Source organism: Pseudophryne corroboree, chromosome 4, assembly GCF_028390025.1.
Source record: "Pseudophryne corroboree isolate aPseCor3 chromosome 4, aPseCor3.hap2, whole genome shotgun sequence".
In the NCBI taxonomy this organism is placed as follows: Eukaryota; Metazoa; Chordata; class Amphibia; order Anura; family Myobatrachidae; genus Pseudophryne; species Pseudophryne corroboree.
In genome coordinates, this window is record NC_086447.1 from 677,334,178 (window position 1) to 677,350,735 (window position 16,558).

Consider the following 16,558-nt stretch of genomic DNA (forward strand, 5'->3'; position numbering starts at 1 on the left):
TAATATTGCTATTAAACATATTCTGTTATTGTCAGTGAACATATTATCATATTAACATATGCCAATTTAACTCATAATAAAACATACAGATATAAATATTATAACAATTTCTGAAAAATATGCATTCCTTAATTTAAAGGAGGGGGTATAATACTACAGATATCACTCCTTTATGTATAAGATGTTTGTACCAGCGCAAAACTTGCCAGCATTGATAAAAAGGTGTAATAGCCCCAGAATAAATCATATCAATTTACTATCTTTCAACATTTCATAGCCACAAAACAAACTTTGGCTGTCAAAAGTGAAAAACACTGGGGCAGATGTACTAAGCTCTGTAGTATGAGAAAGTGAAGAGTGATAAAGTACCAACCAATCAGCTCCTAACTGTCATTTTTCAAACACAGCCTGTAAGATGACATTTAGGAGATGATTGGAAGGTTATTTATCTCCCTTCACTTTATCACTCTTCAGGACTTAGTACATGTCTCCCAAAAATCATGTCTCTGCTTTTCCAATGATCAAAATAGATGACCTAAAAAACACCAAAATTTATATTTCATCATCAGACTTTTAATTTCAAGCATAACTAATTGAATTTCTAAGTGCTAAATCCCATTCCTGTAGTTCTTTTGATATTGGTTAAAAAATCTATATATGGTAGAGAGATGCAGAAAAATAATATTTATAGAGTGTGTACATGCTATGGAATAAAAAAAAAAAGATTTACCATTTCTGTTCGTTTTTTGCAACAGGTCCTGGTTCAGGCAACTCTGGGAAGAGTTCATGTAGCCTGTTGTTCTATGCTTAGAGCAGTGGCTCTTAAACTGTGTGCCTGGGCACACTGGGGTGCTGCAAGGCTCTTACCTTGGGTTAGTAGACCAGGACCAGATCAAATCATTTATGGTTAAAGTGATAGACAAAACCAGTGCTACTGGCTGGCAATCACAAAACATGTGGACACTCAGAAGCATTACTGTACATAACCACCTAACTGACCCTAAGGATGACAGGTAGTCACAATTTACTGCATTTGAAAAAAAACAAAGAATTTATTAATAAAAAACTGTTATACTAGAGGTGCTGTGAAAAAAAATGCTGATACTCTAGGGTGCTGTGATTCAAGAAAGTCTGATAGCTACTGGCTTAGAGTAATCTAAAGTAAAACATCAAAAATCTAAGTAAACAGTAAAATCTAAGTAAAACATCAAAAACATTAGAGTAGAGACACAAATCACATGTTCAGGAAGCACTGCTGCTTTGAGGAATATCCCCATAAGATAAAAGGAGCCTGAGATTGAGTTTGAGTACAATGTCTCAGTGCACTACTGTTAAACTGGGGTTTATTATGTCAGGATAACTGTATATTTATTTAGCAGTTATTTATATGGGTTGGTATAGCGTGACCGGTGGTCTCACCATACCGACGCCAGGATCCCGGCATTGAGATGCCCGGCAGGCCTTGCAGGTTCGCTGCACTCACTGTGCGTGGCCACCGGTTCTATTCTCACTCTATGGGTGTCGTGAACACCCACGAGTGGGAATTGTCCCTGCTAGTTGGCATGCCGACCATCGGGATTGTGAGGGGCTGGATGTAGGTGGCGGTATTGTGATCGGCGGTCTCCTGACTGCTGGTCACATAACTACAGTACATCCCATTTATACAGGGCATACATATTCCACAGCTCTTTACAGTACTTTACAGAGAATATTTGACCAGTCACATCAGACCCTGCACCAGTGGAGCTTAATATTGACAAGCTGAATGTTTCCACATTCTTCACATCTTGGTCTCCAAGCATATTTTTTCATACGTCCTAGAGGATGATGGGGTCACCATTAGAACCATGGGGTATAGACGGGATCCGCAGGAGACATGGGCACTTTAAGACTTTCAAAGGGTGTGAACTGGCTCCTCCATCTATGCCCCTCCTCCAGACTCCAGTTTTAGAATTGTGCCCAGTGAGACTGGACGCACTACAGGGGAGCTCTACTGAGTTTCTCTGAAAGACTTATGTTAGGTTTTTTATTTTCAGGGAGGCTGCTGGCAACAGTCTCCCTGCTTTGTGGGACTTAGGGGAGAGAAGTATGACCAACTTCTAGTGAGTTCAATGGCTCTGCTTCTGGCTGACAGGACACCATAAGCTCCCGAGGGTGCTGATCGCTGGGTACGCCTAGATGCTCACTCCCGCAGCCTGCCGTCACCCCCTTACAGAGCCAGAAGTCAGAAGACAGGTGAGTAGCAGAAGAAAAGAAGACTTCTTCAGTGATGGCATTCTGAGGTACCGCACACCGAACGGAACGCTGCGCGCCATGCTCCACACACATAGCACTGCAGGGTGCAGGGCGCCGGGGGGGGCGCCCTGGGCAGCAAAAATCCTCAATTTTCACTGGCAAGAGGGGACATTAGTACCAAGGCACTGTCCTAACCCCCGCCAGTATAATTATTTATTAAAATAAGTGGGACTGAAGCGCGCCATTAAGGGGGTGGAGCTTCTTCCTCACAGCTCACTCTCAGCTCGGCGCCATTTCCTCTCCACTGGGCTGCAGAGACGCTGGTCCTTCCTCACACTGCTGACAAGTATCAGGGTGCAAATTGGGGGGTGGAGGTGGGGGGGAACAGTATAATTTGGTGCAATATATTTGATATTTAAAGCGCTACAGGTCTGGGGCATTTTTTAGTGTTTTCAGACCCGTTAATTTGGCACTGGGTTGTGAGCTGGCAAATCCCCTCTGTGTCTCTCTGACAGACTTTACTATGGGTCTGTCCCCTATATGCCCGGTGTGTCTGTGGGTGTTTGGTACACGTGTGTCGACATGTCTGAGGCTGAGTGCTCTTCCCAGGAGGAAGCTGTATTAGGGACACAAACGGCTGTGGGAGTGACCCTGTCGGCACCACCGACTCCTGATTGGTTAAATGTTTTGAATGCTTTGAATGTTAATGTGGCTCTTATTAGTAAGAGATTAGATAAGTCTGAGTCTCAGACCCAGGCATGGAAGAAATCTGTGGAGGATGTGTTATTACAAGTCCAGGACCCCTCGGGGTCACAAAAACGTACTTTTACCCAGTTTGCAGACACTGGTACCGACACGGACACTGATTCCAGTGTCGACTATAGTGATTCCAGATTAGATCCAAAATTGGCAAAGAGCATTCAGTACATGATTGTGGTGGTTAAAGATGTATTACATATCACTGAGGACCCTGCTGTTCCTGATAAAAGGGTCTGTATGTATAAGGAAAAGAAACCTGAGATAACGTTTCCTCCCTCTCATGAACTGAACACTGGGGGGTTTTCCTCTCATTAAAACTCCAATTTTACATAGCCCGCAGCACCCGGTGGGGAAGCCAGCAAGGGGATAAGGCCTAACCTGTAGCCCCTCCCCCAGCCCCGGGGCACCATTTCAGTGAATGTTCCCGCCCTGGAGCTGCATATCTTTCCCTCACTCCCTGTCAGCCGCCATCATAACGGAGCTGAGCTGTTCCTGGGACTTCTGGGGCAAATCCTCCTCTGTAAAGCCACCTGATCTCCAGCGCTGTGCATTTTACAGGACACTTAAGTATTCTACCTGTCACTGGGACAGTGTTAGTTAAGAAAGAGTGTATACATTCAGGGCTGTGTGGTACAAACACCCTGTGATATACATTCAGCATCTACTGTGCTTTGTTATATCTATTATTAACATTTATAGCTTAACTGAGTATTACTTTGTATTGCTAGTCCAGTGCTGTTTTATGGTGTATAATTTCTGCATGGCACGTTTGTGACTATATATGTGTATGTGCATGTAGCTGCTGCGTGGCTGCCATATCGGGTATTTCACTCAGCGTGCTACTCCTATATTCCATAACCTGAGGGGGCTAAGTGTTTTCTATATAATATAGGTTTTTCACAAGATATACTTGCTGTGTATTTTTCTTTGTGATTTATAGTCACCATATATCTCTTGGATCCCCGGTTTGTGCTGACAGAAAAGTCACACTTCACTGGGAGTACTTGCTAGGTATATCGCTGCTAAGAATTGTACCAGGTTGCCCAATATTGTGCTTCTTGCTATGTTAGCTACACGAGGCAACGAAGCTGGGGCTTCTCCCACATTACGTGGTGGTGATGCCGCATACATTTTGGAGGAAAATTTGGCAGCAGAGAGTTCAGGTTCAGGGGGTTCCTTACCCCCCAGTGGGTCCGTAGCACCAGGGGCAACAAATTACCCACCTTGGGCTACCTTTTCCACGCTTTTAAACACGCTTGTAACTAAATTGGCGCCCCCTGTGGGACCACCTGTGCCAATGCAGCAGTTTATGGTCCCTGCAATTAATCCGCCATGGGCAGATCAAATCTCCACTCAGTTACAGCAATCGAACCGGTCACTGACTAAATTTAAATCTCACTCTCGCCCATTTAAGACTAAAACGTCTTCTAAATGGGCCATTACCTCCTCACAATCCACTGCTATCCCGGATACATCCTCTGAGGAGGATGGTGCATATACTGATCCCACAGACACTGACTCAGATGCTTCTGATGGGGAAGGGAAGTCAGTGGTGGATGTCCCTGATTTGATTGAGGCTATCAGGCTCATTCTTCAGGTCTCTGAGCCTGAGGTTGTCTCTATAAAGCTGGACAGATTTAAAAGCAAGAAGGTGGTTAAACAAGTTTTACCTCATTCTGAAAACCTGGCTGACATACGTCAGGAGTCCTGGGAAAATCTGAGGATGAAATTCACACCGAATAAGAGACTGTTGGCTCGCTATCCTCTCTCCGCGGAGCTATGTAAAATTGGGAAACTCCTTCGCCCGTAGATTCCCATGTGGTGCGCATGGTAGTTTCCTCTGCTCTGCCAGTAACTATTGTCACCTCTCTGAAGGAACCGATGGATAGACGTGTGGAGGGTTGTTTGAAAGTGATTTACACCCTAACGGGGGCTGTGCATAGGCCAACCATTGCAGCAACTTGGGCTGCTGAAGCTGTTGAGGCGTGGGCTCAGGAGCTAGAGGCGGAGTTACCTTCTAATGCATCTGAGCATGCTCGACAATGTCTCTCGTATATTACCACGGCTTCTCTACACCTTAAGGAGGCGGCATCCGATGCCGGGGTGCTGGCGGCCAAGGCTGCTACTACGTACGTCTTGGCCAGACGTATCCTTTGGTTGAGATCCTGGTCGGTGGATATGGATTCCAAGAAAACCCTGGGGGTGCTTCTTTCAAGGGAGACATTCTCTTTGGAGAAGACCTCAATAAGATTGTGGCTGATCTGGCTACTGCCAAAACAGCTTGCCTACCTAGTACGGCTCCTTCCACTCAGAAGGCTAAAAGTACTTTCCCTCGGCCCTTTCGTCCTCCAGGTAAAGCAAAAGTTCAGGCGTACCCAAAGCAAGCTCGTGCTTCCAGACCTGCCAAGCCCAGACCGAAACAAGCCTTGGCTACCCGTCAGCCTGCTTTCAAAACTGACAAGCCTGCCGCATGACGGGGTGGGCCTCCCTCTGGGGGATCCCAGGGTGGGGGGCCGACTTCTAGGTTTTGCCCAGGAGTGGTTGAAGACCACTTCCGATACCTGGGTAAGGGAAGTCGTCACTCGAGGTTACACCGTATCCTTCAAGAATCGTCCCCCTCATCGATTTTGCCTGACAGATGTTCCTCTGGACCCGACAAAGGCAAACACTCTGCATTCGGTGATACATTCCCTCCTGTCCACGGGAGCGGTAGTACAGGTGCCTCTGGCTCAGAGGGGCAAGGGGTTCTATTCACCGCTGTTTCTAGTCCCGAAAACCGAACAAGTCCTCACGGCCCATTCTCAATCTGAAGTCCTTGAACAAGTATGTGCGCGTCTCCAAGTTTCGTATGGAAACTCTGCGCTCTATTGTTCTGGCCTTGGAGCCTGGGGACTATATGGTCTCCCTGGACATACAGGAAGCATACCTGCATATTCCTATTGCAGTGTCTCATCAGCAGTACCTCAGGTTTGTGGTGGGCAATCTTCATTACCAATTTCGGACATTACCCTTTGGTTTGACAATGGCTCCCCGAGTTTCCACCAAAGTAATGGCGGTCATGACGGCTACACTCCGCCGTCAAGGGGTCAGGATACTACCGTACTTGAACGATTTGTTGATCCTGGCAAATTCCCCAGAACTTCTCCTGTGTCATTTTGATCTGACGGTCCAGTGCATGAAAGCTCACGGGTGGCTGATCAACTGGAAGAAATCCTCCCTGGTTCCTGCTCGGAGCATGATACACCTGGGAGCGTTATTGGACACTCACAACCAATGGTTGTTCTTGTCTCAGGAGAAAGTCCTGAAGCTACAGGACAGGATTCAATGCTTCCTATCTCGTCCACAAGTGTCGATACATTCGGCAATGCAAGTGCTTGGTCTCATGGTGTCGGCTTTCGACATGGTGGAGTATGCTCAATTCCATTCTCGCCCTCTGCAGAAGTTAATTCTGACCAAGGGGGACGGCCTGCCTCACCGGATCAGATCTCACATGATCTCCTTGTCTCCGGAGGTCTGCCTGTCACTGAGCTGGTGGCTTCAGGACTAACGATTGAGCAGGGGCCGTCCCTTCTGGATACCCAACCGGGTCCTGCTGACAACGGATGCCAGTCTGAGAGGTTGGGGCGCGGTGTTGGAACAACACTCTCTTCAGGGTCGGTGGACCAAGGAGGAGTCTCTACTCCTGATAAATATTCTGGAACTGAGGGCAGTGTTCAATGCGTTGACAATGGCCCAGCATCTAATACAGAACAGACCTGTTCAAGTACAATCAGACAACGCCACCACGGTGGTGTACATCAATCATCAAGGCGGCACTCGAGCCGCATGGCAATGAGGGAAGTATCTCGGATTCTTCAGTGGGCAGAATGCCATCTGCCAGCCATATCCGCAGTGTTCATTCCGGGGGTCCTAAACTGGGAAGTGGGCTTTCTCAGTCGTCAGGACGTACACGCCGGAGAATGGAGCCTCCATCCAGAGGTGTTTCAATTTCTCGTAGACAAGTGGGGCCTTCCAGATGTGGACCTGATGGCATCTCGACACAATCACAAGGTTCCGGTCTTTGGAGCAAGGACAAGGGATCCTCAAGCAGCGTTTGTGGATGCTCTGTCAATCCCATGGAACTTTTCGGCTGCCATATGTGTTTCCCTCGGTGTCACTCCTGCCCAGAGTAATACGGAAGTTCAAACAAGAAGGAGGAAACCTACTTCTGATCGCTCCAGCATGGCCCAGACAGCACTGGTGCTCCGATCTACAGGGCCTCTCGCTAGATCGTCCCCTTCTACTTCCACAACGACCAGACCTCCTCATTCAGGGCCTTTGTGTTTACCAGGACTTGGCCTGTCTGGCTTTGACGGCATGGCTCTTGAAGCTTCCGTCCTAAGGGCCAAGGGTTTTTCTGAGGCAGTCGTTCAAACTATGTTGAAGGCCCATAAACCGGCTTCTGCTCAGATTTATCATAGGGTCTGGAATGCTTACTTTACTTGGTGTGCGTCTCACAATCATGACGTTTTCAAGTTTAGCATGGCCAAACTGTTGGCCTTCCTGCAACAGGGCCTGGACTTTGGCCTTTGTCTGGCCTCCCTCAAGGTTCATATTTCTGCCTTGTCGGATTGGTTTCAGAGAAAGATTGCTACCATACCTGATGTTCATACATTAACTCAGGGCGTGTTGCGGATTCAGCCTCCTTATGTGCCACCTGTTGCCCCTTGGGATCTGTCGGTGGTTTTGGAGGCCTTGCAAGAGTCTTCATTTGAGCCTCTTATCTCTGCTGACCTTAAGTGGCTTTCCCTTAAGGTGCTATTTTTGCTGGCTATTGCTTCAGCTAGAAGGGTCTCGGACTTGGGTGCTGTAAATGCTGATTTACTTACAGGACTAAAAGCAATGCTTTAAAACACTGTTAATACACTTTAAAATCGAGCCACTGCGGCCACTGTATTTAATCCTTACCCTACGTACTTTTTACACAGCGTACAAAGGCTCGTACCCCATACACACTTTGCGTACTCACACCGAGATGGACGTATAAAGTACACGCAGTGCATACACACACACAGACACACGCTGAGACCACAATGCAGTTACACGTGTGATAGAAATATACCTTAAACCTTTAGCAGGAAATGGGACACGACACCAATTGTATTTCAAACCTATGTTGGGGTCCAACCCACCAACGGTTATCTTTACTAGCAGGGGGTTACAAGCATAATACAATACAATTAGAGAAAAAGGTTACAGTCAATGGTACATACGTTTGTTCGCCTGAGCTTCCCGGTTCGGTCCTCAATCATCAAGGTAGATGATCTTCAGAGATTGTGTGTGTGACCTGGCCTGCAGCTGGCTTTTTATACATTTGTCCACGACCTAACACAATGGAAACTGTAATCTCGTCCATTGGACACTGGGATGGTCGTTTACAGTACAGGAGAGGTCATAGGTCAGTTTGAATAGGTGGGTGATGTCTGGTCCAGGTGCACTTGCAGATGTTCTCCTCTGGGTTCCCGCCGCATATCAAGAGAACAGTAAATACAGTTAATATTTATATTCTGCTCCTTCGTATAACTATTCGCAGGAGCGTGCGATCTTCTGCAAACCAACACCGGAATATTGCTCTTAAAATACCCTACAGCTGGATACCAAACACCACCTCTTAACCTAATTCTGTCCCCTCCTATCCTGTAAAGGTGAATCCCTTTGTTCTTATACCCTTTAAGCAAGTGTAACTCGCTGGTGTGGTGCAGGTAGACTATGTGTACATTGTGCACTATATGGATTAAATATGTAATGTGTTTTTATGGCTTTTCCATGCGATTACAGACACTACCGTAATTACCCATACCACTCGCTAATACGCAGGACCATCCACCTTAACCAGGAGATTGTGGTTCCGGCCTTTAATTCTCCTGAAATGTCTTCCAAAGAGCGGTCTTTGGATGTGGTACGGGCTCTCCATATCTATGTGAAGAGTACCTCCTCCATTAGGAAATCTGATTTTTTTTTTTGCACTGTTTGGGTTTCACAAACGTGGCTGGCCTGCTTCCAAGCAGACCCTGGACAGATGGATTAGAATGCTGATTGCACATGCTTATGTACAGGCTGGTCGTCCAGCTCCTGCTACCATTAAAGCCCATTCTACTCGGTCGGTTGGGTCTTCTTGGGTGGCCCACCGTGGTGCGACCCTTGAACAATTGTGCAAGGCGGCTACGTGGTCCTCGGGGAACACGTTTATTAGGTTCTATGCCTTCTATACTTCCGCCATTGCAGGATGCTTCCTTTGGACGCCGGGTTCTTGTGCCCACTACAGTGCGTCCCCTCCCATAAGAAACTGCTTTAGGACATCCCCAATGTTAATCCTTGTGGAGCCCAGTGTACCCCGCTGCAGAAGACGAGATTTATGGTAAGAATTTACCGTTGTTAAATCTCTTTCTGCGAGGTACACTGGGCTCCACAAGGCGCCCACCCTGACACACTTAGCTTCTTTGGGTTGGTGTGGCATAGCCGCTGACACCCTCTCCTGTGGTGAGTGTGTGGTGTAATTGGCTACGAGCGATTGTCATCTCTAGTACCTGCTACTGCATTGGGCTGGTTAACGAAACTGAGCTCCTGTGCACGGAGGCGGGGTTATAGAGGAAGCGGCACTGTGCATCTTGGGAACAGTCAAAGCTTTTAGCCTGTTGGTGCCTCGGATCAAGATCCTACTCTACACCCCGATGTTAATCCTTGTGGAGCCCAGTGTACCTCGCAGAAAGAGATTTAACAACGGTAAGTTCTTACCATAAATCTCGTTTTCCTTTTCAATTGCAAGCTCTTGTGTACGGGATCTGGTCAGGACCCCGGTTGTTGGGATCCCAGCAGTCAGGATACTAATGCCGGAATCCCAAAACTACTCGGAATGCCAGCGTCCTGAATAGGGTCACCAACCCGGCGCTGGAGTCCCGGCCACCAGGATCACGAATGAGCATCCGCATGATCGTCTGACAGGTAAGCCATGGGGGGGGGAGTTTAGGTTTAGGCTGCGGGGGGAGGGTTAGGCTGTGGGCCCGAAGGGGTTAGGTTTAGGCTGCAGGGAGTGCGGGGTTAGGTTTATTCATTGCCGGGGAGGGTTAGGGTGAGACTGCAGGGAAGGAGGGTTAGGTTTCGACTGTGGGGAGGGGAGGGTTAGTTTAGGCACCACCAGGGAGGGTTAGGTTTAGGCTGCTAGAAGGGAGGGTTAGGAGTAGGGGGGGCATTGGAGGAAGGTAAGTATACTTACCTTCCCTGTCGGGATTCTGATCATCGGGATGCCGCAGTCGGTATTCTGACCGTTGGCATCCCAGCCGCCAGAATTTCAATCGCAACCCCTTCTGTTCATTGATCTTATTTGTACTATATTTCTGTTTTATAATAGATACACTGGGGTAAATTTACTAAGATGGGAGTTCTATTTAAGATGGGATGTTGCCCCTAGCAACCAATCAGATTCTACTTCTCATTTATCTAGCACCTTCTAGAAGATAATACCTGGAATCTGATTGGTTGCTATGGGCAACATCCCATCTTAAATAGAACTCCCATCTTAGTAAATTTACCCCATTGTCTCATTTAGATCACCCATCTAGTAAATAATAATATTAATAATAATAATAATAATAATAATAATTATCATCATCATTATATCAAGTAACATAAATGTGCTGTAACTGACATCAGCTAGTCACACAATTCCAGATCAGCCCAGTGCAATCAAGATAAATTAAAGCTTGCAGTCTGATTGGTTATTAATATTTAAGTCCTTTTTGTCACCCTTTCATTAGATACATTCATGTACATGCACTGATAAGCGTTATTACTACACTGTAACCTTTTTTTTTTTTTTTGCTAAAACCTAAAATCTTATATAGAGCAGCTGGAAGTGTCTCCTGGCCACAAAAATAACACATTCAATCAATTTGTCAGTCTTTCCCTTGTAGTATTAAGGACCATAGTAGCAAATGTGTTTCTCTAGAGCTGTGCGTGGATATGTCAGATACTGTAGTGGCAAAAATGTGCACTAAGTAATTTAATGGGAAACGTGCTAAATGTTTTATTTAAGTGAGGTCAAGAAGTGGGAGAGCGCTTTTAGAGGTGCCTACCCTTCTTCATAGAACATCACTAACCTTTTGTTCCCCTGGAATACTTATGTTCTCCACCACTTCGAAGATCCTAGAGATCAGGTCTTTAACAGTCTTGAATTTCAATGAGAAACTGTTTGTGAAGCTAGGTGTTGACATGTAAATATAAGATTAAAATTGTATATTAGCTGGTAAGTAGCCACATTTTGGACCTCAGTCAGAGTTAAACATAATGTAAACTCAAGTTGCGTCTTTCTTTAATGCTCTTTTTTTGTGCTTATTCTTAAGTTTTTGAAAGATATGTCTTTTATACAGACAAATTGCACAAACAACTCCCCATAGCAAGGGAGCAAGACAGGGGTTGAAGGGGGCACATAGCAAAAGTTCAGTAAAGGCATGTCAATGCAAAATGCACCTGTGAAAGTCAACAAGAAAAAACACCTGTTTGGAGGGACATGCCTTGCAGTTAGTGAAACCATGGTGCAAGTTGACAACTGATGATGATGTTGATGGCCCCAAGCCTCATCTGTTTAGCTGAATGCATCTAAAACACATCCAATTATGCAAATGTAGTAAAACTGCTGTGTCTTTGATCTAATAGCAGGATTACAGTGTACTGAATGCTCATTTGAAAAAGATAAAGCATGTTTCCTACAGTGGGAAGGGGAAGGCTGCTGATTTATTTATTATATGTACTGTGATTTTGAGCATCTTTCGTGCTCAAAGTGAAGGCACATTTAACGGTATTCCTGGTGCCTATGCTACTATTACTTTATAGTTCAACTAGGGCACACCCCTCCCAACTCTAAATCTCTCCGCATAATTCAGAAATGTATCCAAGAGCATCTGCTATCCAGTCTCAGAAATAAATCCAACTATTTCCCTGTATTCAGAGCCTGCTACATCCATGCAACAGCAATGCCTACATCCATCTACTTGTGAATGTAGCCTTCATCACTGTCAGCACACATTTGCATCAGTCTATCATTGGTTCAAGAGATCTGTCTGAAATCAGTTTCTGCCCAATTGCCGCCCACTTACACCCAGTCAGCCACAAATGGAGACATGAGTAAGATTTGCACAACTCAAAATCGCACATAGAGTAACTGCTGTTGCACTGTTTCTAAGAGTCGTGAGATCCAAGCACAGATTGAATTAAGTGCAGCTGTGAATCAGGTCCTTTAAATCTGTCCCACCTGCAGTGCCAAGGTAGAAATGTGCTTCTTCTTTTTTCTTTTTCTTTTTTGCTTGGAAACAACCCCTAAGTGTACGTTATTTTTGCAGCTTCTCTGCAGTAGTAATGGTAACTGTTATGCTGATAATATGAAACATTGCTGCAAGAAAAGAAATAAAATAAAAAAACACTAGTTCTATTATAATAAATCTAACGGGACAGTAGTCTGAGAGCTGAGTCTATTATCTTTTCAACAGAAACTTCAGAGGTATATCAAACCTTTACAAAGAGCACATTAAAGAAATTATTACACAAATGAAAATAGTGTAAAAAGTATATATTTTTAAACAGTCATTCAAAATAAACATAAAATATAAAAGAAACTCAAAACATAATATACTTATAACTCTGTAGCAATTAGTATCTATTTAAGCCCATAGAAATTGATGTTTCATAGATAGTTCCATAGATAATTTGTTGAATAATATGTGCTGCATTAGCCAGTTGGACTAATGCAGCAAAGCGATTCACCCAAAATTATATAGGTTCAAATCCCACCAAAGAAAATGTGAGTAGGGTTTCAGTTCAACAGGTAAGGATAATTAGGTTGTACAGAAACAGTACTGCATGTGTATTTCCAATAATATTATCAATTTAGTATAAATGAAATATCAGATATAGAAAATCTTCCAAAGGATCAGTGGTGAATTTCCCATTAGGCACGTGAGGCAAGTGCCTAGGGCAGCACTTGTTTGGGGGAGGCACTTGGATGCTTGTGTTGGTACTGTCAGCTCAAAAAGTATGGTCATTTTACTGAATGTTAAACTGCATGCCATGATCACCCCACTTAGTAACACTTGATAGCACTGTTCAGATAAATGGCGTTCCATTTGGTTGGGGGTTTTTTTTTCATGAAATTAAATTAGGAAATGTCTCACTGCAAGTAAAAGAAGTTTTTACCTTGAAGAGTTGAAAGAAATTGAAGAGAACAGTTTATTGGGGGAATTATGTAAATATTTCATTTAATAAAGGAGACAGCTACATATAAATTATGGCATGCTTACTGGCAGACCTCCCAACCATCCTGAGTCTGTGGGACAGTCCCATGTTTCAGGCACTGCACTGCCATCCCACACATGGGCCACCATCAGACATGCATGTGGGACACACAGACTTACCTCCAGAATAAGGCCACACTCCTGGACCACAAAGCCATACTACATTTCTGTGTGTGCACTTTTGTCACATGCAGAATGTCCCTCTCCTAACCTCTCCAATGTTGTTTCCAAAATGCGCATTCACTATCAAGCGCTAATAAGTACACCTCTAATTTATCAGAAACAGCTTCAGGAGCATGCATCGTTAACGATATTGAGTGTACACAATAGACAAGATAGTAAAAGATATTGCTCAGAGTCAGGGTTGGACTGGCCCACAGGGGTACCAGGGAAACCACCGGTAGGCCCCACTGCCTGAGGGCCCACTCCTTCCTCTAGAGATCAGGTTCCAGACTGTGCACTTGTATTATACATGGTAGATATGTTGCATTACACTGCACTAAACTATTGTGTATTTCAAGCCTCTGTGGAGGCTGGCCACACCCCATTTTAGGCTGGCCACACCCCTAAGTATGAGCCCCTATCACTGCATCCCCCCGATGGGCCCTTCATACCCCAGTCCGATACTGCTCAGAGTGACCCTTCTGAGCAATATCTTTTACTTTCTCGTCTAGTGTGTATGGGGCATTAGAGTGCCCCTTTCCCTGCCCTGGCCCGTCTCTACAAGCACATGCTGGAATGAGGGCCAGAATCACACAAATCTGCATCTAGGCAAGCATACAGTGATTTCATGCAAAACATGCTAAATTATCGGGTATACTAATCTTCAACAGGCCCAGTAAAAACTGAATACTGTACCGGCATCATATGTAATTGCATCATTTAACTGCAACAGTACAGAGTTCTTTGCACAAATGTATTTTTCTGTCTTAATTTTCAACACAGTGTAATATTGTATTCTATATAAATGTTATGTCATAACTCTTACATTTAAGGTTGGCAATCCTTTTGAAAGAGCCCTCAAATAAAGAGTGTGCCGCCCAAATTGGGACACTTGTATGTATCATGTGTGTGATTTTAAAAATAAACTGCATAGAAGACTATAAAGAACAAATTATTCTTTGTTGTGTTTTATATAATAGACTTTGCTTGTTGTTTGTATTATAAAGTGGTAATCCTTAACTTTTAATATACTGGGGTTTATTATATATTTACATAATTTTCAGGACGAGTAGTCCCTTGTTTTATACTGGTCCATGAAGGTTTTCTCTTATGACATTGTCTTTATATTATAGCATCAGTTTAATTTTGTTCTATGTGCTGAATGTTGTTTTTAATATGTACTATTTGTCTGCGCCAATGGACAGATGCACAGTGCCATATTTCTTATTCTTGTAACTTTACTGAATGCTTTCATATTCTCTTTAAATTCAGCAAGTTCTCCTAGGCTCCCAGGATAGTAGATCAATGAAGCGTGTGGTCTGGGGTTTTGATGGTGTGATTTGCAATGCACCAAATGATTAAAGCCTACTACTGCTATGTTAGGCCATGACATACTGAACAGCAGGAGCCAGGGCTGCAGTCAGGGAAATTGCATTCCACTTAAATCTCCCCTACAGGGATCTACCAGAGGGGAGGCATACCGTGTCAGAAAGTGTGCTGTATTGTATGTGGTATCAATATGATTTGCTGATGTACAGGATGCCGATGGTCAGTATACCAACAGCGGCATCCCATCCATCAGAATCCCAACAGCACCCCATTGAGGCCCCTAACCCTCACCTTTTCCCTACCCAAACCCTAACCCTCCCTTGGGGGTGCCTAACCCTAACCCTCGCAGGAGGTGCTTAACCCTAACCCTCACCGCTAGGTGTGTAACTCTAACCCTCCGTTCCCCGCTGCCTAAACTGAACCCTCCCTGCTTGATGCCTAATCCTAACCTCCCTCTCTCAGTGCCTAAGCCTACCCCTCCCTCCCCGGTCCCCAACCTTCCCGTCCCTGATCCCTAACACTAACCTCCCTTATCCTGCCTAAACCTAAGCATGGCAGGACGGGTTCCAATCTATAGATAGATAGTTAAAAGATAGACAGTCATTAGGTAGACACCATATGGTTGACAGCCAAAAGATAGACAGGGTCAAAAGTCAGACAGGGTCTAAAGTCAGACAGTCAAAAATGCGACAGGGTCAAAAGTCAGACATAAGTTAGACACAAAAACATTTTTTTTTTCTGTGTTTTTTACAACTTTTGCCTCATTTACTATCCATGTCACAAACTATTACCTTTTAGTAAAGTTGTGGCGAGCGAAGCGAGACACCGAGCCCGAAACGGGGCGAGTGCAATGAACCCACGAGGGGCCGAATTTCACCAAAATTAGGTAAAAAATGTTTAAAAATACACAAATTTTTGTGTGTGTGTCTGACTTAAGAACCTGTCTGACTTTTGACCCTGTTACACTTTTGACCCTGTCTATCTTTTGATTGTCGACCATATGGTGTCTACCTAATGACGGTCTATCTTTTAACTGTCTATGTGCTATACCACACCCGGCAGAACACCATCGCGTCCTGCTGTGAGGATATTCGGATTGCCGGCTATCGGTAATGTGATGCTGGCATCGCATCCTCCCTTGGAACACCGGCGTCGGTATATTGACTGCCGGTATCCCATCCATCGGGAAGCCAGCTGCTTCCCTTGTGTGTAAATCTCTCTAAGTGTTAGGACCTTTTCTACTCTACTGTTGGAGATGTCTGTCACATGCTAATTTTTATATTGGGCATGCTTCATACCATGGAGCTTTGTTTTATGGAACTGGTCTCTGTTCAGTGCAATGTAGTTCCACTAAATGCATCAGTGCACCAATGCACATCAAAAGTACATACAGTACATGCATGTCACAAGCTTCTCAAGCACTGTTGATGCTTTGAGCGGAATTGAATGGTCCTACAAGCGATGGCCTCCACTCTGGTTCTTAGGCCTTATTCAGGTTTGTTTCAAAAAATGTTAGCAATTGGGCAAAACCGCTTTGCACTGCAGGTGGGCCAGATGTAACATGTGCAGAGAGATTAGGTTTGGGAGGGGTGTGTTCAAACTGAAATCTAAATTGCAGTGTAAAAATTAAGCAGACAGTATTTAGCATGCACATAAACAATATAACCCACCCAAATCTTAATCTCTCTGCACATGTTACATCTGCCCCACCTGCAGTGCAGCATGGTTTTGCCCAATTGCAAACATTTTTG

General features: G+C 44.8%; 1 protein-coding gene across 3 annotated transcripts in view; it reads left to right on the top strand.

Moving 5' to 3' along the window:
* RGS17 (regulator of G protein signaling 17) overlaps nucleotides 1–16,558 on the top strand; it is a 155,797-nt gene that overhangs the window by 2,227 nt on the left and 137,012 nt on the right. The gene's annotated exons all lie outside the window — the stretch shown is intronic.